This window comes from Chamaea fasciata, unplaced genomic scaffold, assembly GCF_029207755.1.
Source record: "Chamaea fasciata isolate MVZ Bird 193981 ecotype frontalis unplaced genomic scaffold, bChaFas1.0.hap1 SCAF_17, whole genome shotgun sequence".
Classification (NCBI taxonomy): Eukaryota; Metazoa; Chordata; class Aves; order Passeriformes; family Sylviidae; genus Chamaea; species Chamaea fasciata.
In genome coordinates, this window is record NW_027094102.1 from 8,638,098 (window position 1) to 8,662,909 (window position 24,812).

Sequence of the window (24,812 nt, forward strand, 5' to 3'; positions counted from 1 at the left end):
GAGTTCTTTCAGATAATCTAAGAGAAGAGTTTTATCATCAGTACAGATTAAAAAAATCCAGCTGCAAGTAAAAGCCAACTTTCATCGCTTGGATATTTCAGAACAAGCTCACATGTGCCATGGAGAAGGTGAGTGCCTTAGACCTAAAACTCAGATTTGATCTGCAATTTCCCTAGCTTAAAGGCAAATTTTGCTTGCACACATGGGACTTCAAAGGCCCTCACCTTTTCACAGCCCAGAAGAGCAGCCTGACAGCCTGGTTCAACAGAGGATGTGTTTCCTGACATTGGATCACCTTCAGCTCATCACCTTCAGTGTAGCTTCTCTCTGACACTTTTATGGAGTAACTTCTACCACAGACAAAAGAATCAAAGTCATTCCCTGCCTCTAGCTACTACAGGACGGCACAGATATGTCCAATTCACTCACAAACAGCACTCAAAGATGCTTCTGCTGACTCCAGTTGTTTGCAGCATTCAGGTACCAGAAAATAAAAAAATAAAATCAAGAGTGTATGAATGTATACGAATGCAGTGCTTGGCTTCAAAAAGAAATATACCAGCTCACCTCTTTTTCCCCTTGGCAGAAAATCAGATAACTCTGGTGAAAAACAAGGAAAAAGGAGACTGTGCCTAATTTCAGATTGTGTTTTGCCTTTTTTTTTTTTCCGTTAGTGCATATACAGGAGCAGTACAAAAATTGGAGCAAAGGTATCTGACCTCAAGCAAGTTACAGTTCTACATTAATTTCCCTCAATCACTAATTAGAGAGCCACCTTAAAATAATAACACAAATAGAACTGATATTAGAAAAACAATTTACTTTATTTTTTTCGAGTGGAAGTGTCAGAAATGGCAAATTTGATGCCGTGATCCAGCGGCTGGGGCTCTCGTAAGGGAGACAGTCCTGTGTCAGCCACAGGTTCCCTGTTATCAGAGTAGTTCACAAAGCCAACTCCTATTTAACCTGCTTGCCTCTATTCCCCTCCTCGGGGAGTAAAACAGGGGTTTCTGCATTCTTCCACTTCTGGTCATGCTGAGCTCAAAATTATGAAGACAACATGCTTCACTCAGGTAAATCAACACAAGGCTGTGAGGAAGAAAAATAAATAAACACCCAAGACAGATAAGCAGCCCCACACCCATGAAAAAGGCCATGAAGCCAGTGCATTTCTGACTTTTGCTTACCACTTCAGAACCTTTTTCTGCTCTTGTGCCCATGCAGGGAGCAGGCGCTGCCTGCAGTTGTCAGAGCCAAACAGAAGCCTAAATCTTACATTCCTCTTCCCTCCTAGACCACATAATATCCCTCCTCATCCCAGCACCCAACTTCTGCACGGCTAAACTCTCCCTTTAATTCCCATTTGTCTGTGTAACTCTTCTATCCCAGTCATTTCACTCCAGCTGGTCTGTTCCCGTCTGGAGCAGGAGGTGCCAGGTTTGTGCCTCACATGGAGCATGACCAATGTGCCAACCCCTGGACAGCTGCTGGTTTTACAGGCTGTCATCACAAAGACTGCCTGTGTGCCTGCTTGGAGGGGTCTGATCCTTCAGGAGCCCAGCAATTCATTCAGTTCAGCAGCAAATTCAAGTGTGGAACTGAAATGCCACAATTAAGAGAAGTGGCCCTTGCTTAGTTCAGCTCCTAATCACGAACTAGCACCGAGGGATCGTCTAATGTCTTAAAATCCTGCATCCTGCACTTTGAACACATTTCCCGAAGGTTCATAGGGAGCATTTTCAGCAATAGACATTGCAGTGTAAATGGGTGCAAAGATTCCAAACTGCAAGGGGAGGAGAACATGCGCCAGAACCTCCACCTCCTAAACTCATCTAAGAACTACTTCCTTAGAGTTCATGTACCAGCGGGATGAAAGTTAAGAAAGATAAAAATCATTAAGAAAATAACACAAAATAAGAAGAATGTGTGACACAGAATAAAAAAGCTCCTGGGATGTGGGCTGAAGAAAAGCCTTTTGAAATGCTATGGAGTACTACTGAAAAAGGTAATTTCTGAAACCTGCCCGTGCACTGGATTAAAAAAAAAAAAAATCAACCCAAACAAAACCCACAAAAACCTTCAGTACAATTTCTAAACAAACAAAACAAGTTTCTGCTAGAATTACGCTCCATCTATTTCCCTCTAATTCTTGTGGACTGCCCACAAGAACTCGAGTTTTTGGCTTGTTGGAGAAAAGTTAACAACATCTGATTGAAAAAGGCAACATTTTCCTTGTCCTGCCACATACCACTCTGCCAGCAAGTACGTGGGACAAATAATTTGAAAAGCACGTACACACACCTTAAGCAAAAGTCTGAGTTTTAAGAACAGTCTGCCAGTGAAAGCTGTAAGAGTTAAGATTTTTCTCAAAGCTAAGCATACATTTTTCCATGCAAACAGCTGAATCATGGATATTTTAAAGAATAGTTTATTAAGCACAATATAGCATATCTCCTACTCAGCTCTATAAAATGTGTCCAGTGCTGCATAAAGCATTAAAAAGCATTTCAATCTGGAACTTGCTGGCATCCACTGGCACAGCGGAAGAATTGTGAGAACTAATCTAACAGCTGTCTGGAAACACAGCAGATTTATACCGAGGTTTTAGTCATTAACTGTAGTTATCTGACTTATACCAGAACACTGGTGAATGAGCAGTGGTGGTCTAGATTAATGCAACGTATGGCAACCCCCAAAATACAGTCCTGGCTCCAGGATGCTGAAATTAATTGCTTTGCTTCTTAGTGGAAGCATTCCAGTCTGGTTAATAAAAAAGTACAGTCAAAGAAAAGAGCCAAATAAAGGCTATATACAAGTCAGTTTATCAAATATCTATACACAGAATGGGTCTATTAGTGTTCTGCATTGCTAGAGAAATGAATTTGCAGGCTACACAAAGCAACAGAAAGATTGGCCTGATTTAATAGCCCAATACTTTTTTTGGTTCCTGGTATACATTTGTATTTATTTTTTTAAGGTGAAAAGGAGATAATATTAGAGAAGCAGAGGGATAAACAGCATCCTCAGCTGTGTGGAAACTCACAACTAAGTGTGCATTTGAGACTGCAGTGTATGGCAAATATTGCTAATTGGGTTAGAATTCAAATGCCAAGTTTGGTGAATTCAAGGGGGAAAACAATTGTGTGAATGCCACAAGAATCTATTAATACCTGAGCATATAAATGAAATTCTAAAAAGGCTGGTAAAATTACCCTTGGTTACACCAAAACTTTGGGTTCATGCCAAGGAAAGCTTCATGGTTTTTGACACGAGTACTCAGGTGGGTGGAATTCCAGGGGAACTTTGCTGCAAAAAGAGGTTTTCCTGTGGCACCTCCTAACACCTCCACTCTTCCTGATGACCGCGTGTTCTCCAGGGTTGGAGGACAGCAGAGATGTTACAGACTTGGGAGGCAACCGAAAAACCTCCTGTGGATAATTCTTGTGTGGATTGACTGAAGGTATCAGAAGTAGAAATCGCTGCATATTCTGCCAATAGCAAGGCAAGCTCCTAAGAAGCTTTTCACTGTCACTTTGTTCAAAAGTTTTTAAAGACTGATATTTTTAAAGACTGCTATCAAGGACAGCACTGAGGTAATGTGAAAGCTGAGCCTGGCTTCTCCTCTCCACCTCCCATCCCCCAGGCCCTTCTCCCTGCAGTTTATTTGGCAGAGAGGCATTGCACAGCCTCATCCAACATTGCTACCCGAGTGTTCCTGAACATGATTAATTTGCTAATGATACAAATCTGCAAACAGCACGTTAGTCCTGCTGATGATTTATGAAATGCCAGAGATCATTCTCTCACCAGTGATAAGCTCTTTCAAGCTCGTGGTTTTGTATGAAACTTCTTGCAATTTCTAAGGCCATTCTCAACTCCACATCACTCCCAGACAGGGCAGGGGCAGAGCTGCAGCAGGGATTTCTGTAATGAACTGCAGGTTATGTATACACACAAATAAAACAGAGGGGCAGATTATGAATTCTTGCATACTTCCATATGTAAAAAGCCTGGAGTGTGCTTTGGAGCAGAGACAAGCCTCACTAGGCAAACACTCTGTTTGGGCTGTTCTCCTCCCAGGATGCAAGCACTCACCAGCAATTGCAAAATTAGGGAACGTTTCCTTTTCTCAACTGCTCAAAATATTGTCCTTGGCACCCCAATGGCCCAAGATACAAGAGTAGGGAATGCAAATACAGTCTCAGAAACCGGTAGTTTTTCACAGTTCTTTACCAGACGTTGCCTATGCTATACACCCCACCTGGAACCCACAACACCCCAAGAGTTACTCAAATCCCACCATCCTCTTGACCAGAAGACACTAGTGATACCCAACTGCCCTCAGCTATTATTTTATTCCTTTGATCAATATCATACAGATTATGGTTTTCTTTTACAAGCAACATTTGCAGTCGGCTTGTGTTCCCTTGTGCTCACTCTCCACATTTATGCAGACTGTAAGTTATTTTTACCTATGTGGAATAACCACAGATAGCTGAAAATATTTAAGATATGAGATCTTCACTACGACCAGCCAAGAATCCTACAGCTGCTCTTTTTGCTCTGACAAGCTAGCCCTCGCTTAACAAAAACACTTCCAAAGCTGGAATAGTTGGGGTTGATAGGGCAGTTTTGGAACTTTCCCTGAATCTTAAGGGCTGGCATTAGCTACTAATTCCTGTAACAGCAGGCTACCATGAGACACCTCTGCTGAGTGCCATTTGTTTTTTCCCTCAAGCGTGCTGTGTTTCCAAAGGGTGCGGTTGCCTCTCTCCCCAGTGCACTTACTTGTCTCCAGTATGGGTGTGCTGAGACATAGCTGCAGCTCCATCCAGCTTTGCTGTCTCTAAAACAAGACATTAATTTGCAGGCATTAATTAGCATGCCATCCCTCAGGGTGTGCATGCCCAGGGTTAGCCAGGGGGATTTTCCACTCGCGGTGCCTCCAAAGCCAGATGTTTGAACCACCTTGCACACCACAGACTTGGGGTCACTCCAGGCTTGCCCTGCATTCCTTCCTGGCACAGAAACAAGTCAATCTGGCCAGGCTTCTATGCATAAACAAGGGATTTTTATTTGGTAAAAAAACTTCTCAGTCTTGCCACTATTCCTCATGCACATTTGTATCACTAAAATATTTCGAGGAAGCAACTCAGTAGTGCCATGTGTTTCTCTGCCCTGTTCCAAGTGTAGAATCTTCTCTAAGGCTCACCAGATTACGACATTGCACTAAGACAACTCCACATCACCTCCAAGTTACTATTACAAGCCACTGAGAGGTATAAAACCTGAATTTAGAATCTGGGTACAAAGAGAAGTAACAGACAGGAGCAAACAAGATTTGGGAATTCATATGAAACCAGACCTTCCATTTCTATAATATCTGGAGCAATCTGGATTTGCACTGCATATATACTGCCCAAATATTGTTGTAGCTTTCTTTTTACTTTATCATAAAAACAGATTAATATGTGTGCATTTAACACTAGGGCACTGTCAGTTATAAAACAAGACTTGTACATTTAACAGAAAAGCCATTTCAAACCTGCAGTTTGTTTTGTAAATCAGTGTAACTCTGGTTGCATTCAGTAAACAGGGGAAAGAGAGAATTTTACGTATACTTTTTTAAATGTACTTCTGTGCTCAGTCAAGCCTCAGAGGTTTGGTTGTTTCTGCTCTACAGTTCTGCCCACAAGCTGGTAAAACCATTATTGCCACAGAAACCTCATAGGAGCAATAAAACAAACAAACAAACAAACAAACAAACCAACCCAAGAGCCCACAAAACCCTAAAATCAAAACAACCTCATCCGTGTGTACAGTCTGACTGAAAAGTACACATGCAATCAAGCTACAATTAGCTCCTGACACCATCAGCAACCTCAGATGTCAGAGATCACCTGCTGTGCACAAGGCTTTTAAAACCAAACATTTCTTCTCACTCTGGGCTCTGTCTTGGTTCTCTGCTTGCAGCCCGAAATGAATTGTAACTCCAGGCACAGAGGTGAGGCTGTGGGACCAACATTGCTGCACTCCTGGAAGCAGAAACGTTTGAGCAAAGGTGAGGAGGTCGGAAAAGGGCAAAGTCCCAAGTAATTTTAAGTGGTTCAGCTAAGTAGGGAAGGCTAATGGGAAACCATTTTAATTTGTTACAGTCATCCCCAGCGAATAAAAGGACAACGTTTTTCTTCAGCAGCCTGATTACAAAGCAGTAAATCCCTCTGTGTATATAAAAGATCTATGAACAGTATAGATCAAATGTCAGAAAAAGATTTGTACTTTGTGTTGGAAACAGTTTTAGATACTCAATCATTCTCAAACACTTCCAACAATTATTCTCTCCCTAGAAACAGACATATGCAAGCAATTCTGCCACTCTCATCTACAAAGACACAAAGTAGCGACATTTTTGCAGCAAACATTTCTGGACCTTCTCTTTTCATAAACATCTAAGAAACACAGTTTTGCATACAGAAACATGTAAGCTTTCCCTCTCTCCCAACAACATCGTCTGACTCTTGCTAGTAACAAAAATTTATGCTGCTTCAAGTACTGGCTGCAATCTCTGCTTTGGAGACCCCAGGCAGCAGCAAACATGCAGACAAGGCACAGCTCAAGGTGACAGTATTCCCCAGCAGCAGAAATATCTTGGCGTAAGAACGATGCCAGAATAGGATTGTTCTCCAGTTTCTGACGGGGTTTTTGTGCAACATATCAATTTCTTTCTCCCCGACAAACTGCCAGTTCTGATAGACCCATAGGCCAGCATACAACCTATTTCAGGCACTCATCTAAGATGGGATGGAAAAGCATTTTAAACAGTGAAAGCTGTAGCTGCTCAGCCACAGGTTGTTTTTCAAAAAGAGGGTTTTCAGTCGGAAGCAGAATTTTTAGGCTTAGAAGCAGAATATTCAACCATCAGGAATTATTAAGCTTTTCTGAAGTTCTGTAATTCAGAGGCAAACCCCAAATATTTGGTTTATTTCTCAACAAAACAGTGACCTGGTCATGGCAATTTGTATCTTGTGTCCATACTGCTTTTTTCTCTGATCGTAAGAAATAAATACTCTGAAGCAAGAAGCACTTTAATTACATCTACATTCACAGTAGGTCTTGGACCTGTACCTGCTGCTGCAATCAAAAACCACCACACACTGAACCATGAAACTTTTTGCAATGTAGACTCAGTACCGCATGCTAAATAGTTCTGTCAACTCAATTTTTCAGAAACCTTCTTGTACTGAGTTTGCCTTTTGATAAGGACCTTCAACCAGTCCTGCAACTGAGGAAACCCTTGAGGTAAAAAATCCTGACAGCCCTCCAGGGACTGCTTAGGAGAGATGTTACACCATGTCTCAGCACACACTTGCACCAGGACAAGGGGCCCTAACAGCGGGATGGGGACGTGATCACATTACCAACAGCTCAGCCATGGGGTGATAAAGCTCCTTGACAGCTTTATTCACCTTTTCCTAACTAAAGGACAAAATTCTGCTGCTAGCACCTCAACTGCAGAGTGTATACCTCCTTGCGCAGGCACTCACACCAACACTTCTCCACTCCTGTGTCTTGAACTAACACTGCTGGTGGCATCCTCAACCAGATTTTGGAGAGATCAGCTCTGTCTTTAACGAACTTTTCTATACAGAGGCGAAGTTGTACGTCACATGCAGCGTAATTTTTTAAAAGGCTGAATTTAAAAACTTTTAATCCATGTATGGTCAATGATGAATTTTACAGCAGTTTGGATGTGTGGATATCGACCCCCAGCCAAAGCAGGCTCTCGTGTTTGTGCTCTGTCTGCCCACAACACTGCCTGTCACTTCTACTGGCTAAAATGTTCTCTTGTGTGGTTTTGCAGAGTGTCCCTCCCCGCTGTGCACTACACACCAACAGTTGGGTTTCAGCTCATATATGGCTCTTTAGAGCTCATGGGGAGCAAGGGGAAGGAGTGAGAACAACAGGGGATGGGACCCAAAGCTAAATAAATCAATGTCTCTTTGATCCTTTGGGACGAGGATGCTGTAAAAACACATGGTTATTAGAACTGTGATTTTATTGGTTAAAGAGTTGGTTACTGGCACTGTATTTCAGCATGAACTTACATGATGGTACTAAGTACAAAGTGTTCATTCTGTTTGTGGCTATAAGAATTAATCTCTTCCATGTGCAGAGAGGGTGTGTGATAATTCAGCTGAGATTCCCGTTGGTCGCCCGGGCAAGCACTCACCAGCTGCAGGGCTTTCAACAATGCACAGCAACAGCTCCAAGAACAAATGATGTAACTAACACCCCTCTGAGTGCTACCAGGCAGGGCCAGAGCAGCCTGATCATTTCAGGGTCTTCATCCAAGTAGGTTGACAGAAACCTGAAAACCTGAAACTAAAAGGTGAGCTTCTTCCCAAACTCTCCAACACTTAACTTTGGACAGGATTCAACAGCTAATGGACATTGAATGAAATTGTATGGTTCTAATAGCTCACATTTGCCTCAATAATAAGAAAAGGTCTGATCCTGATTATTAAAAATGAAAAACTAATTTGCAGTGTTTATGTGGATGGCAGCTTTATATGCATGATAGAAATGCTCCAACTGCCTTTTCAATCCAGCTGGAACAAAGTTTTCATTTTTCTTTTTCATGAAATTTCATTTATTATGAGCACTGTGTCTTAGTAAGGCAGCTGCTGGCAGCAAGATGTGAAATTTAAGTTGAGTTGGTTAGTACCAAGAGCCAAGATATAATGTTTTTGTCAGAGACAAGTTTTTCTTGTATATATGCAGTAATTAAAATAGTTTGTCAATCAATCCTATCAACCCCCCTTGAAGGAAGAGATAATGCTATTTTAAAATACAATCTACAAATTGCAGCCAAAAAACTGGGACTGTTACAGCTCATTTCAGAGAGGTCTTTAAGTAAGTAATGCACCAATGACTTCAGAAATTAAGGATACCTGGTTTTCATCACTGTCCTACTAACGCTGTGTTAGATTTTGGGCAAGTCACTTCTGACAAGATTCCAAACGGGAATTAAATAAAGATCAGTGTGTTATTATTATACACTGAGGATGTCTCACACACAGCCTGCACCTGGAGGAAATTGTCCTGGGCTTCCTATGACTTGGGCAAGCACTCCTGTCATTCAGTACATAACCATGATTTTCCTCCAGCTTCTCTGGCTGTTACAAAAGAAAGCAGCAGTAAACTTCACATCCCCCTCTGAACCTCCTCTAGAATGTGTTAAAGATGCACATTTCAAAAATACCTACTTAAAACTGCCCTTGGGAAACAGTCCTGTCCTGTCCATTCAAGTCCTGAATGGACAGGACAGGACTTGGTACATGGTGTTAGAAGTTCAAGCTAGGTAAGGGTTGAAATTTTATAAATTAAATGAATAAAAGAGAACATGAAAAAAAACCACCTAAACTGAAGTATTACACTGATCAATCCTCAACAGCTACAATGACTACCTGCAAACTGACTTCTTTCCCAAATTGTTGCCTGGAAGTTCAGTTATCAAGGGTAATTGCAAAACTGTATCATCCTCTACGCTGGGATTTGTTTAGCTCCCAGTGATTGCAAACATGATGTAAACATACTACTGACCAAGGATACAACCGTGTCCCTGGGCCAGGCACAACCTCCTGCAGCAACACAAGCCTGACCAACAAATTCATCTTTTACTGCTCTTCTACTCAGCTGGATCAGCAAGTTGATGCAGCTTGCAGCACATCCAATGGCACCATCACCAAGAAGGAGACAGGAACAGGCAGCCAGGCTGAGCAGGACACAGCTCTCAGCCAGATAATCCAGTCTGGAAATTGTATTTATGATCTATCAACACTACTGCTCCAGGAGAGTCCCACTGCCCACGGGGCAGTTCTACTGCCACCAAAGACCAGCCCAAATTACTCCCCTGTTCAGGTGACAATCTACCTGCACTTCCCTGTAAACACAGGATTACAATTAAATACTCCAACACAGCTGAAGTTGGCACCACTTTTACTATTATAATGTTAACTGACAGATTAATTTAATGGCTTTGAGGACTCTGCCCACACCACCTAATCCCATAAATCATACTCATGCTCAGAGTTTCGAGCAATTCTTACTTGTTATCTACTTTAGGTATTTGCAGCTCTTTGGGGGTTTACTTTTTGCCATGCTTACAGCTTGACAGCCATCTACTGCAGTTAAAAACAGAGCCAAGAAGTTCAACTAGAGAACTAGAAAATTAAATCGCATTTAGGAATGGGTGGGAGGTTGCTCACTGATGTTCAGTATCAGGGAACACAGTGGCTGGCTTCAGGGTACTTGCAAGTATTTTTAAGCCAAAGAAAGCTTAGCAGGTTCTTTTCTCCAAGCAATTATTTCTCTGAGGAGTTCTTTAAGAGATAACCATTGGGGTTTACTCTTCTGACATTACATGCATTGTTAAAGAAAACTGGATTGTATCTCTTTTATATTAGAAAAAATAAATCTGACTTGTCAGTACCTAGAGAGTTAAAATCCTCAGATTAAAAATGCACTTAGTACATTCAAAAAGATGAGAGCTGGTGGCCGTCACTCCACAAGTACTGCCTCCAAATACACACTCACAGATTTACAGCAATATAAAAATACAAGGCTGGCAAGAAACCGAAATGAGAATAAAACACATATGAATCATGAACACAACTAATTAAACATGAAAATTATCTTCACAGTCACTTACCTTCACCACTGTAAGTTAACATTCAGCAGAACAAATCTGAGAAGTGTATTTTAGACGTATGCAATCTGGGAGTAATATTTCTTTTAAACTCATGTCAGGATAACACAGCTTCCTTTCCAAGCACTGATTATTTTGGGCTCTCGTAAGTGAGGCAAAAAATGCTTAAGACTGAACACAAGCCTTGGCTGACAGCACTTAAGTGAGCCTGGAAATCTTCAAATTTACCGTGTTGGGAACTGCTGTGTAACTTCTAGGCTAAGACTTCAGGGCAAAGCATACCTATTTTCTGTCAACTCACAAGTTAAAGAAATCAGATTTTGGCAACTAAACTCTTAACTTCCTTCTGCATAAATAATACACCAACATCTAAGCACTCGACTGTTCACTGTCAGGGGACCATGTGAAAAACACCTCAACAACTCACATCCCAGCTATTTCTTCTTTACTAACATTTAATTTGCAGAATACAATCCAAATTGCACTTCCAAAAGTCACAAGGGTGTATCAGCCACTTCAGGTACTACAAAAAAACCCCCAAAAACCCCTAAACACAACAAAATCTGGAGCTTGCTTTTCAGTGATGCTGAAAAAGCCCTGTATGAAACAACTTTTAAGAGTATATGCCAAGAGAAATTACAAAATTTTGAGTTGCTGAGACTGTAACGTTGCAGGTTCCATTCTACTTTTTCTGGTAATGGTATTTGCATCAACAATGAGAGCATCCACTTGAGGAAAGACAGAGAGCATCGTGTTGGCACAACAAACCCCTTTCATTAAGGAGACATCTGGGCCATTAATAGCAGTCTGCTGGGGAAGGCTGCACCTCGCTAGATTGGGTTTCAAACCAAGTTCTCCATGAGGTGTTGAGCAGAAGAGACTTGGCTGCAAGCAGGATAACACAGGCCTGGTGGGTTTTGTTTACTGCGCAGTTACAGGACCACTAAATGATTAATGAAGGGCTGACAGCTTCTTTGTGGAGTAGCAGACAATATTTTGGGGCAAAACTTTGGCTTGTCAAGTTAAACATAAAAATGCTTACATAGAGTTCTCTCTCCTGAGCTCGCTGCTGTTCAAATGACTTTTCTAACTTGCTTCCCAGGACGAGAACATAAATATAAGGCTATCTTGAGGAGAAAAAAGAAGCACAACAAAACGTTAGTTTGCCAGAGCATCTGGTACATTAATATGTGTGATAACACCAGCAGCCACCTTCATTACCACCTTGTTAGCAGCTACAGGCAAATCTGCAGCAAGACTCCTCTCAAAGTAAACCTAATTCCACTGAGAACAGCAGGATCATTTACCCTCGTCAGACAAACTCTGCCCTGCACTCTCCAGGCTCTTCCCAGGCACAGAGCTGCCAACACCGTCAGGAATGGCAAGTGGCTCATAAGGAACTGAGCATGCCTTCCTTTGGAGCATAAATAGTGTAAAAAAATTGATGCCATGCAAGCTTAAGGTTAATGGCTGAAAAGCCCCAAAGCCCAACGTAGCAAGAAAATTTTATGTTATTTAAGCCTTCGATGCATGATTAAAATCAAGAGGATGGCCGTCATTTGCTGGCAAGACCATCTCACCTGTTTCTACACTTCAGATATGAATATTAATAGAATACAGAAAAACCCCCAAACATTAAAGAAGATTCAGCCTCTGGAGAGGCAGGGAAGAGGAGAAGTCCTCTATAGGAGCCTTTCCAGTCTTCAGAGCAGCTACAAATTTTCTGGCAACTTAAAATTAGAAAACACACTTCAGAAAACATATCTAGGAAAAGCAAGATCCTGAACACGCAAAAAACGTGCCCCTAGTTCAGGAATTCATGTAAAAGACAACACATTTCACAGCCAGCATGTTACCATACAGGTACAATTACATTTTCAATCGAAATCAGTCCTTATGTCAGTCAAGCACAAGGTCAGTTTTTCATGCAGGAACACCTGTGCCCACAAGATGCCTGAACAGCCTTTGTGCATCAACTCAGAGACTTCTGAAGTGGGGGATCTAATTTTAGCTCTCAGGTCTCGCAGGCAGGCAGGGCAAGCAAGGCTGGCTGACCTTCTCCATCACCCTTCCCGCTCCTTCCCTGCTGCACAATGCTCTAAACCTGGAAGGAATTCCTCTGCTGGGTGGGATGTGCCATCACTCCACAGTCTGATGTGAATTTAAAAAGTGCTGATTTTGCCAGGCTCTACCAGGTGTCTGCTCCAGGGCGGCTGCAGGGAAGGGTGAGGGTCTGTCCTGGGCTGCTTCCACCCAGCTCCACCGCAGACCCACAGCAGGATGTGCCTGGGGCTGGTGGCACCTCTGTCCAAAGGCAAAATCCAGCATGACAGGAAGGAAAAACGTGACAGAAACAGCCACAGCTCCCGAAGAAAACAGGCTGGACCTGGTTCTCCTGACAGGCAGGAACTGTGGCCTGCAGAGCCCACGCTGGAGCACGGGAGAAGCGTGAGGAAGGAGTGGTAAAAAGGAAATGCACACTCTGACTGCAGCCCCTCACTGCCCATCCTGCGTGAGGTAGAGGAGCTGGGAGTGTGGGAGTAGAGTTGAGCCTGGCAAAGGAGGTGGGCAGGGCTGGTTTAGTGCTTGCCTTTATTTCTCACCATCCAACGCTATTGTAATTGGCAATAAATTAACAGTCCCCAAGCTGAGTCTGTTTTGCCGGCGATGGGAGACAGTAAATGATCTCCCTGTCTTTATCTTGACCCATGAGCTTTTTTATCACATTTTCTCCCCCGACCTGTTGAGGATGGGGAGTTGGTGAGGAGCTCGGTGGGCGTCTGGCCACAATCAACCCACCACACGAAAGTGTTTCTCATTCACCTCAGCACTCTGACTGAAGAATACACTATAACTGGAAAAGTAGCAAACCCCATAAATTTCCTTTCCAACAATCTCCTTCTGACAGAACATCAAATCTTCCATTTCTCCAACTAACCATAGAATAGCTGAGATTAAATCCTTCTAGTGAGAAACAGAACTGCGTTACCACGGCCTGGAGTCTGCAGGACATGCCAGGGCTCCCCCTGCGACATAAACACCTCCACCACAAAGTTCTTGGGCACGCTGTTTCCAACATTCATGTTGTCTGGTGCAGTGCTCCTCCTTCCCAAATCTCTAACACCACTGGAATCCTAACACTGAATCACCACTTCTGTCATAGACATCTACTGCAAACACTGAGCAACTTTTTGGGTTGGACTAAACATGGGGGGAAGAGTAAACCAGAAAGCCCTCAAGAAGCAAGAGTGCTGCTGCTGCCGCTGCAGGGTGAGCAGGTTGTTTAAGGGAGAGACACTGAAATCCTCACTTCTCTCTCCCTGGGACTGTGACGGCCCATGCTCCCCACCACGCCAAGCTGCTGGAAATGGCAGCGCTGGAAGGGCAAGAGCAGAGTTAAAATTTTGTTACTGCAGCGAAAGGCAAAGTGAGGACACCACACCAGCCTCTGCACACTGGAATGACTTTGTTGGGAAGAATGACTTGTCAAGACACTGAAAGGTTGGAGCTGCAGATACTCCCCAGCAGCTTTTTCATCCAAGCCTTGGATTCAATTCATTTAACACTGTGATAAAGAACAAAAGCCATCAGTAAGCAGAGTGGGGCTTTTTTTCCAGCAATCCAGTTCCTCTTCCAACAATCACCAGGCTGCAGTACGTGCAGCAGGGAGGAGAACTGAGCGCCAGCCTGGGCACTGCTGCGTGCCAGGGTTCCTCCTCTGGAGTCCCATCGAGCGCCTTTCCTCCTCAAACATGTCCTAATGAATCCCACTGAAGCCTGCAGGTAAAACCCTTCCCCAAGCACTTTGCCCTGATTGATAGCTTTAGAGCCTTCCTTCACACGACTTCGGCTGCTTTCCAGACCTTTATTTTTCCTTCTTTACTGCAACTGTCTCCAACGGGAAGTTGCACTTGGTTTTTTCACTGTAAGTTTCTCTTAAAACTGACATTTCTGCATTGTAATGAAGGAACCCCTGGGTATTAGTGACAAATTAGTCACCAGCTAAAGAGTATTTTCTTTTCATTTCTATACCAGGTGGAAGATATTAAAATCTCTAGAGGAATTTCACCTACTCTGCCACAATAAATCATCACACAATTTTCTTTTAAAGTGACTTAATGTTACTGCCTCTAAAACTTCATCACCATTAAAATAGTCTTCTGAACTTGGTGAGGGAGACTTTATCATAAACAGTGTGTATTTAATTATACTTTGAAAATTAATGCGATTTCACTTTCGTACTTTAAATAGTGTTTTTAAAATACGAATTCTCTTCTGAGAAGAAACTCCATGTACTACCATAGGTAGAAATTAACAGAAAAATAGTATCCCTTCCTTGTTTAACTATCTAATAAGGATCAGTATTTTAAAAATCTCCAGAAGATCCCACACAGTTTGTAAGAAAAAGAGAAATACTGCACTCACTATTCTTTGTTGAAGAACTCGTAAAGTAGCAGCCAAAATAGAGCGGAAAAAAAGGTAAAAATACTTAGGTAGATCACTGAAGCCACAGGCCACTGAAGTACAGCACAATATTCAGTGAAGGCAGAGATTTACCATTTTTTGTCTTCCTAGAAGGCTACTACTATTTTAGTAGTAATATATTATTAAAAAGTTGATAACTCAAAATTTAACTTTACAACCACGCAGATTTTGTGTCATTACAGTGGGCTTTTCTACTTTATAAGACAGATAAATCTCTAGTTTATAATCAAAGCTGAATATTACACAAGTGGCTTATAGCTTCTGATTAAATGGCTTCACACACATTTATGTGCTTTCAATAATAAATTATTAACTTTTCAAATTATAATAGGTCCATTAAGTAAGCCAGCAGCAGAAGAGTTCATTTTACAACAAAAAAGTAACACCAAGACTGAAATTTAAGAGTCCTGCCCCACCAGCAAAGGGAGGGCAGGAGTGTGTCTATCAATAAATACAGCACACTAACTGTACATCCAATTGTTTCTTCCCCCATTTGCCAAGAAAAGAGCAGAAGATCAATTAAAAAGCAGAAATGTAAAACCAAAGCATTAAACACTACTAGATATTTAAGATCACACAGTGTTTCTTACAAGTGCAGTGCATCACTCGCCCGCTTCTCCCGGGGGAGTTCCAGCTCCAATAATTACCTTCTGTCTGCTCACAAAGTTCAAGTTCAAAACAATATTCATTTTCCACTTCCTGTCCTAAAGCAGGGCACAAGGCTTCTGTGCATGGCTCAGTAACCATCCTGCTCCACCACAGACATGGTTAAACCACGGCTGGGATTGAATAATCCTGATTTGTGGCAGGGGGCTGGGGGAAGGAGAAGCCCTGGGCTTTAAGAAGGAAAGAATCAAGCTCCAACATCAACACATCTGACTTCTAGCAGCAGCATCCTTTATTAGAAATTAGAAACCAAGCATTTGTCTCCACACCCCACCCCTAATTTGCAGGGGGGCATAAGTGGTGTTTCAAAACTAATCTAGCCCAGAAGTTTTGCTGCATCTCAAATATTTTACAGGAGACTCACTTGGCTTCCTCAGCCCCCTCCCCATCTAGTTCTTCTCCCCAAATTATATTCATCTGCTGCACTGAACGGGAAGGATGGTTGCCAAACAAACGAAATGAAATCATATATAACAGGCAGAATACGCCTTCCTTCAAACCACAATTTAAGAGTTTTCAGGTGAAGAGACACTGAAGAGGGGAAGACAGCAAAGGTCTGTGAAAGTGACTATACAGAACATAATCTTACATTGCCTTGTACAGGGTTACACACATTTACAGCATTGCTGAATGATTATGTATTTCTGGTCAGAGACCTAAGCTTGTCTCTTATTCAGACAGAAATGAATTTTATTAAAAACAAGATTCCTCCATACAACAGGCCACCAAGGCTAAACAGACTAAGGATCCCATTATTTTATTTCAATAAATAAGAACGGTTTCTGCCTTATTTTCCTGCTGCACACCTAACTCTACCAACACACTCAGGAGTACCAGGTCAGAAGAGATGTGATACCACAGACTAAGTCATATCACTGCAAACTTTTGGTGCAGGAGGTTACAACCACTGGTACCAAAAGGGCTGTGGTACCCGCCTCTCTCCACCCAATTCAGATTTATCAGCTTTTTCAACTGCTGCTGGAAACGTTTACTGATATGCAAAGAGGTCACAGAGCATGGATAGCACAGATTGAAAGATATTGACAGATTGAAAGATATTGATTCCCACTCCCATTTTGCAAGGCTCAGGCACTGAAGAAGTCAGCCGGACTTCACTGGAAGCAGCTACAATGGGATTTTAAAAAGAAAGTTTAAATATGCGTTTTTGCAACAAGCACAGAAGGTTTAAAACTGCTCCCACTCAATAAGGGCTCAACCTTTATTTGAGTGAACTGACTGGGAACTGCAGTGAGAGCACGACTGGATCTAACACATTTATGCTTAGTTGAACACAAGGAAGGAGAAAATTCACGTATTTTGCTTGTACAAGCATTAAGGCTGACTTTTTCCAGCTCTATCTCAGTGAAGAGGAGTAGTATCAACACAGCACTTACCAAATGTAAGCTAGCAAAAACCATGGGTTTATAAATTCAAAAATAAAGTCAGCCTACAAAAGAAGAATAAAAAGGAAAATCTGGATACAGTGAAAATAGCATTCACATGTTTTACTTCAAAGAGTGTAGTCTTTCAGAAAAAAAATGTTGCTTTTTAGTTTTAGTTAAGGGGTGGAAAAAACAATCTTTCTTTTTCAAATAAAAAGTATTGCTCAATTTTAGACAAGATTTTGTCTTGTTTCACCCACAGGAGTGGGGAAAAATAATAAATTTACATAGCTTACAAAAATGAATACACACTGTCAACATTTATGGAGGGTAAATTATTTTGTAAACACATTTTTACTTGTCTTAGAATCAAAGAATTGTCAAATAGTTGCAATTAAACTCCAAGGATGGTAACTGAGTACAGAAGAGCAGTCGCAAGGGGAATCAAAACTAGTGATACAGATCTATATTCAAAACTGATCAAAGTTATTTCCAAAGTAGCTGTAGGACAATTACACAGCAAACAGCCAAATCAAATGTGTCACCAAAAGACACGATTTGCAATAGATGGAAAACTTGTCTTTAAGACAGCTGATGAGCCTCTCTGCGTGGTGCACAGACAGAGCTGTAAATAACTGGGGCCCCCAGACCGCTCTGCTTACTCAACCTATTTAAAAAACAAAAACATTTCAGATGCCTGCCCCACTTTCCTCTCACTGTTCCTTGTGGGTGCTTGAGTAATCCTAGAGGCACGTCCAGTTTTTAAGGCATTTGCCGAGTTTAAGGAACATTTCCCACGTCCCCCGTCTTTGGAAGTACCTGGCTGTCCTGCTCTGGTTGAGTTTCTCTGTGGAGTCTGTTCTTTCCAGCATAGACAGAGGTATCAACTCTCCCTGGGTTAACCAGTTATAATCTGGGCTGACCACTATTAAATAATTTTCTTTATTTAGGATTATTTTTTATTTAGCTGGGCTGCTTCCCTTCTCAAAAGCAAGGATGGCAAATGAGAATTTCTGCATGACGACACTGAATGCCTACTGTTAGGTGTACAAGCCAACAGAATGAACTTACCCATTTTCTCAAACCTCTTTGCACATCTAAGAAGCGGCAATTAAACCTGGAGCTTCTTTGATTACTGCAATCCATAAAAGTAGGAGCCCACAGCCAGGAGCAGGCAGAGAGAAAACCTGTTTGCAGGGAGACATGGCTCTGATTGAGCCTGAAAGTCTGTAATGCTGGTTTATGTAAAAACATTCCCGAAGAAGTCTATTACAGTTAAAATAATTCAAGACTTCCATTTCCCTGAATTATTAAGTGGTGTTGCAGCAAAGGCAAGCTGAGGTTCTACCGTGCATCAATTTCCTCTCCAAAAAGCAGAGGGGAGATGAATGACACCAGCATTTTATGCAGCACTCACACAAAGACATGGATGTGAAGAAATCTCAGGTTTGTAACCAAACACTTTAAACCTTCATTTCCTTAACAGGAAACCAGCTGGGAATAAGTTAGAAGTGGGCTATCATCAAGGAAGTTTCTAACATCTGAACAAAAAACTTCAGTTCCACCAGTCTCTCTGTGCATCAATAGCAAACCCTTCACCTGCTTTTCAAACTGCTGAGGCCCAAATCACAGCCAGGCTCCCACAGCCTTGAGCCCATTTTCACTCTTTGTATTCAAACCTGGCAGCAACAACAAAAAAAATAACCCCAGCAGTCTTGCAAATAACAAAATCCCACACCCCAACAAAACACGCACCCTGCCTCTACCAAATAAATGTCAGTCAACAAATAGGCACAAATTTCACAATGGCTGAGGTCATTCCCTTTAAGTCATTACGGTTTGTGGGTGAGTTTTCCTGGTGGTTTTAACATTGGTTTCTGTGATTGCAGCTATGCTTATTTATGCATTTAAGGCGTATGATCTAATACACTTAGGTTTAACTACTTCATTCTTTTGACATTCTTTCCAAATTATAAAAAGGATTCTTGGTGTTTTCACTGCCTTGGTAAAGCAACAAAATTGCTGTCCACATAATTTCTTAAAAATACAGAACAGAGTAAGCACTTGATGAAAATAATTCAAAGGAAAAAAACTCTACCCCAGACATTCCCTTCTCCAAGATAACATTTCTGTTCTCTCTCTCTTCCCCACTCTGAGGGAACTTACTATTTTTTTAGGAAAAGATGTTTTGCTGGCTTTTCAAAAACAATATCCAGGCCTTAAGAGTGATTCAGCTACAACTTATAATCAACACGGTAGTTCAGCCTATTTTTTTAAGCCCTTCTATTTTTACTGTTCTGCTTTTAAAAAACTGCACATTTGCGGTATGCTTCAGTCACACTGCATCTTCCACAGCACTTTGAATTCTACAATAATGCTCATTTTATTCCTTTTGGTTATCTACCAGGGATCCTTGCTTGATAAAAATCAGAGGCGGCAATTTTCTACCTTTTTCTAATGGAAATTTAAATTATCTTCTCCCTCCAAGGCACAAAAAGCCCAAAAAGCCCCCATCATCCAAGAGAGGCTGGAGAAACTTGCTGATTTGTAGGAAATACTCAGAAACATTTTCAAGAAGCTGAAATGAAAATTAAAATTGTGCATAGAGATGGGTGTGCTCATCTCTCTCCCAATACTGTGTGCGGTGCATGGCTATTACCTTGTATACAGAAGTCATGGCGAAACATTTTAATTGACCTTTTTAAACTTGAGGCCACGGGTGCTTCTGTATTTCTGGAGTCCCTGATACGGTTTTATATGTCCAAGTATGTTTCGAATCAGCAGTATAAAGAGTGGAGAGAAGGGCCCCATCCTGCAGAGGAGGTGCCACCTCTCGCAGCTCAGCACCACCACCAGGCACAGCTGTCCTGAGTGACACCAACAAAACATTATTCACTGGCACACAAAACACCCTCAATCTCCCGGGGCCATCAGACCCCCCATCTCCCCAAATCTGTAAAATCCCTCCCTCACAGCCACGCACTCTTGCGGGCACCATAACACCGTCCCAGGCTCCCCTGTCCCCTCCCGCTCCATCCTTTCCAAGCCGCTCTTTCTACTCGAACCCCAAATAAAACAATCCTCCACAAATTACAGCAAACCTCCCTTGCAATTCCCCATAAACCTTACCACAACCCTGCAGCAGACTTCTTCTGGCTTTCCACAGAGCCTCTGTACCTAAACACTCTATTTAGAGGGAAAATACCTCAGCGCGGCACCAACGAAGCGTTTTCCGGACACAGCAGAGGTGACAAACAGAATGAGAGCAAAGCCAAGATGCCATCTCGACTTGAGGCAAACAACCTCTTCTGACCTCTGGCAGCTCCCACACACTATTAAACAAAAAGTATTCTCTCCATGTTAATGAACCATGTACAATCTAACAGATAACGCTGATGTTAAATAAACATGTTTATATGTGACTCCTAATGCCAGGACTTAAGCAGCTGCAGACAAATAATTTTAAATGGGAAGGATTATGCCCGTGTAAGTTTTCTCATCTCATTTTACACACCTTTGAAATAATTAAAACACACAATTAAAGCACAAGCAGAAAGACTGAGTGAAAAGAGGCTTGACTATTTTTAATTAAATATTCACTCTGTGACACGCTCACTGGAACCATCTCTGCAGTGAACATTACTTTGGATCCAATTTTCCTCTCACACCTCTTGCGGCAGTAAATCAAGATCAACTGAACAGCCCGACAAAGAAGGGAGCTGGATAGGGTTTTGAATGCTGCGATAAAAAAATATTTTGCACGAGACCTAAACCCTTATTCCCGCTTTCTCCTCTCTCCTGCTTCAAACCTTGGGTAGCACCAAATCTACCTGGAAATGGCAGCACCTCCAGGCCCCAAACGACCCAACCACGAGAAGCAATTATTTGCATCCTAATTGAAGGGCTTATCCTCACCTGATTAAAACACAGTGTTTGTTAAACATCATTACTTGAGTTAAGATCTGCAAATAAAGATGAAGTATTGTTTTAAGAATTCGACTGCCACGAAACAATTGTTTTCTGATGGGATCTCTTAATGAACAGTCCCAACCAGGATGGTCTCTCTGGCTTTTCAGCAGAAAAGGAAGCGAAAGAGATTTGACAAGTTCTCCCTATTCATATCAAAGTGAACAAAATGAGGTTTGAGTAGTTATAATTTCTTTTTCATAGACATATATTAAAAAAAAAAAGAATCTTGTATTTTTTTTACTAAATTAAGCCACCAGAAAGGAGGACGTATTTAAGCCTAAATGGCTTTACTTTAGTATATACCATTGTTTATAACTCTGAATATACTTTTTGTTCCTAACTATTTTTCTGTCCTATGCAGTACAATGTGAAATTTAATGAAAACAATCTGACTGTTAATCCAGGAGACTCCTCCATGCACTAATCAAATATATATTGCTACTGCTGTTAGAAATACACAGGTAAAGGGAAACTATACGCTGGGAACGGCGGTGTGAGATTTCCCTACACGGTCTACCAAATGACCCCTCCACTTACAGGATACATTTAAAATCTTCATATTAAAAAGTGCAGTGTTCCATGGCTTATGAAAAGGATTTGAATTTGCAACTTCATTGAACAGTTTATCCCGAATAAAAGTTACCCCAGCCAGGCAAAATTAACTCAAAAATATTTTCTTAGCATTCTAAGAACTTCTGCTAGTTTTCACAGATTTATAAAAGCATTTTTCACTGCATAAGTAATCTTAACAATCATTTCCACAGATTAGGTCTTACAACCTGTGAATTTATTGCAGGAGGAATTTACTGCAAGGAATAATTAGTCTTCAGCACTGTTCATGCTTGTTCTCCGGCTGAAGACACCTTAAGACCATCTGGTTACTGCAAAATTTGGCACAGAAGAAACAAATCTTACTGAAGAGAATTATAGCTGATTCCAGACTAGCTGTTGTACTACTACACATCATAAATAACAGTTGGGGAGACAGCAGAAAATTACTAACGTCTTTAATTGTTTTCTTTGTCAGCAATGTGTACACATACACACTGACACACAAACACAGCCACGCAGACTTCAGCCCGCCGCCTTGCAGGCTGGAAGCTAAACATGCAACTAATATTTGCAGGATTAACAGCTAAATTAATAAATTTTCAGGGGGCGACAAAAAAAGCATATTAACCAGCTATGCATAGCAACACACGAGACTCTTTAAGTGATATTCTGAGATCAAGTTCTTTGTGTGAATACCTGAGTTTAATTCCTTCTTATAATTCAAGGCATATCCGCACACACCGTGCAGTTGAATACGGGGCTTATTGTTGGAGGGGGAGTTATCAACAACATTTTTACTTCTCCCTAATGAAGCCTTTCTAATGGAACCTAAGACTGCCAGTGTTGTGAGGTATTTGAAACAGGAACCCTTTTCAAAAATTTCAACCAAATAATGGTGATAAGATTAGCGAGTCATGGGAATCGAGTCTCCATGTACTATTTTAAAAGAAAATGAGCTGAGGGGAGTGGGCAAAACAAAGTAAAGCAAAACAAATCGATAAGCGTAAAACCAAAAGCATACACCACTTGTTATTTAGCCAAATGTTTTGACCTGCTGGTGGGTGAGTAGAAGAGGCACAAGAATTACGTGGACAATTTCACTCCGTAACTGCACATTTCAATTTTACACCATACACTTAGATTGTTGTTTTGGTTTGTTTGTTAAGAGTTTTAAGTTAGAACAATTAAGTCAAGTTATCAGCTGCTGTATCATTTCAAGTGAATTTTCAAAACATGCTTTAAAAGATTCTGGAATGTTTCCAAAGCTATGAGTACTGATTATTTTCAAGATACTTGTACTGCAAGTCTTTCCTACTTGCTTGTGTTAGATATGAGGCCACACGATGCCTTCAATTTCAAAGTAGAAATAAAAATTCAGCTTTTTTTAAAAAAGGATGATGAGAAAGAATTTATCCTGTCTGAAGCAACAAGTAACAAAACAATGCAATGCCATATGTATGAAACTATCTAAGAAGCATTAGTTTCGACACAGAATTATTAGTTTAAATGTATGCCATCTTTTGTAGACCAGATTGCCCTAATACACACTGATATGGACTAGCATGAAGAAATTTAGACATGCTTTCTCAATAAATTTGGGCAGAGGAAGGGGAGGGACCCTTTCATGGATGGCACTGCATAGATAAGAAATTCTCAGTAAATTCATGAAGTCCGCAGGAGAGACTAAACAATAAACCATTCCTGCCACTGCCTTTAACGGCGCTCGGGGATGCGTGAATTTGATACCGCACTGAACAAAATTCCGTTAATATTTGATACAGACCAATAAACTGTTTATTGGTTCACTACACGTATTTTAGCAATCACAACTTTATACAACAGAATACATCATTATTTGAAATGTCTGAACAACAGTAGCTGTATACCACGAATAATTTCCTTTAGAGGGCATTCACTGGGCTCAAGCACAATTTAACACTCAGAAAAGTTTACTTAAACTGCATAAATCACATGCAAGTTTTCCTCCTAGAAGCAGCCGCGGGAAAGCGCAGCGGCTCATTTTATTTAAAAGCACACTTCAGCTTTTAAAATAATTAATAAGCGGGGCTCGCTTGACGGTAAAATCGAGCCGCAGGCTGCGCAGCAATTAACTCCCCGTGCTAACTCTCGGTAGCGGCTCCGCACGCAGCACCCCCCGCTGCCCCGCAGCCGCTCCGCGCCCGCGCTCCGCCACAGCCGCCCCCCGACGGGCTCCGCGCCCCCCGGCCCGCACCCGCGGAGCGCTCCCGCACGGGAACCCCTCCGGGCGGCCGCAGCCGCGGGCGCGCACACCCCCTGCCCCACTCACCGGCGGTGCAGCGCGGAGCCGCGGCGCTGCGGAGTGTGCGCGCCCGCCGCGGGCGCAGTGAGCATGTGCGAGGCAGGCGCGCATGCCCGCGGAAGGGAGCGGAGCGGAGCGGGGCGGCGGCTCCGCGCCCCGCGCTGCGCCCCGGGCGCGCCCACCCGCCCCCTCCCCGCCGCGCCTCCCGCCGGAGCCGCCCGCGGGCTGCGCGGGGCGCGGAGCGCAGCGCCACGGCCGCACCGCGGCTCGGCGCGGGGGGGGTTTGCCCTCGGCTCCGCTGACCGACCTGTTGCTGGCCCGGCTCACCCGGCCCTCCGCCCCCCGCCGCAGCCCGACCGCGGGGCCGCCGTTCCCTCGCAGCGCCGTCGGGGCGCACCTACCGCACGCGTGGGGCCGCGGCGCGTCCCGGCGCCCGCAGCGCCGCGCTGCCCGCGGTGCCGGGGCGGAGGAGGAGCCTCCCGCGGCTCCCGGGGCCGCCCGGTAGCCCCCCGCTACTGTCACGGAGCTGCCCGCGCCCCCCGGGCCGCAGGGAGCGCGGAGCCGCCGCTGCCGGGCGCGGGCCGGGCGGCGCTCTCACCGGCCGCAGGTACCCGCTGGCCGCGCTTGCTCTCGCCCGTGGCTATGGTTTGATGTTGGTGCTAGCAGTATTCATCGAGCTGCAAGTCTTTGGAAGAAATTCGTCCCGTAGAACTTGGACCCTTGAATACCGTGTGAATACCACCTTGTCCGTAGCCTCTGTTTCCATGAA

At 42.8% G+C, this 24,812-nt stretch overlaps 1 protein-coding gene across 4 annotated transcripts in view; it reads right to left on the reverse strand.

Moving 5' to 3' along the window:
* The window catches only part of EYA2 (EYA transcriptional coactivator and phosphatase 2), an 87,574-nt gene extending 63,449 nt beyond the window's left edge, over window positions 1–24,125 (reverse strand). For 2 of the 4 annotated variants that reach the window (XM_066199158.1, XM_066199160.1), the window contains exon 1: window positions 24,071–24,123. The gene's annotated coding sequence lies outside the window, so the exon portion shown is untranslated. Of the gene's footprint in view, window positions 1–24,070 lie in introns of all 4 variants that reach the window. The other 2 variants (XM_066199159.1, XM_066199157.1) reach the window with 2 other exon arrangements.
* Between the last annotated feature and the right edge of the window lie 687 nt (window positions 24,126–24,812).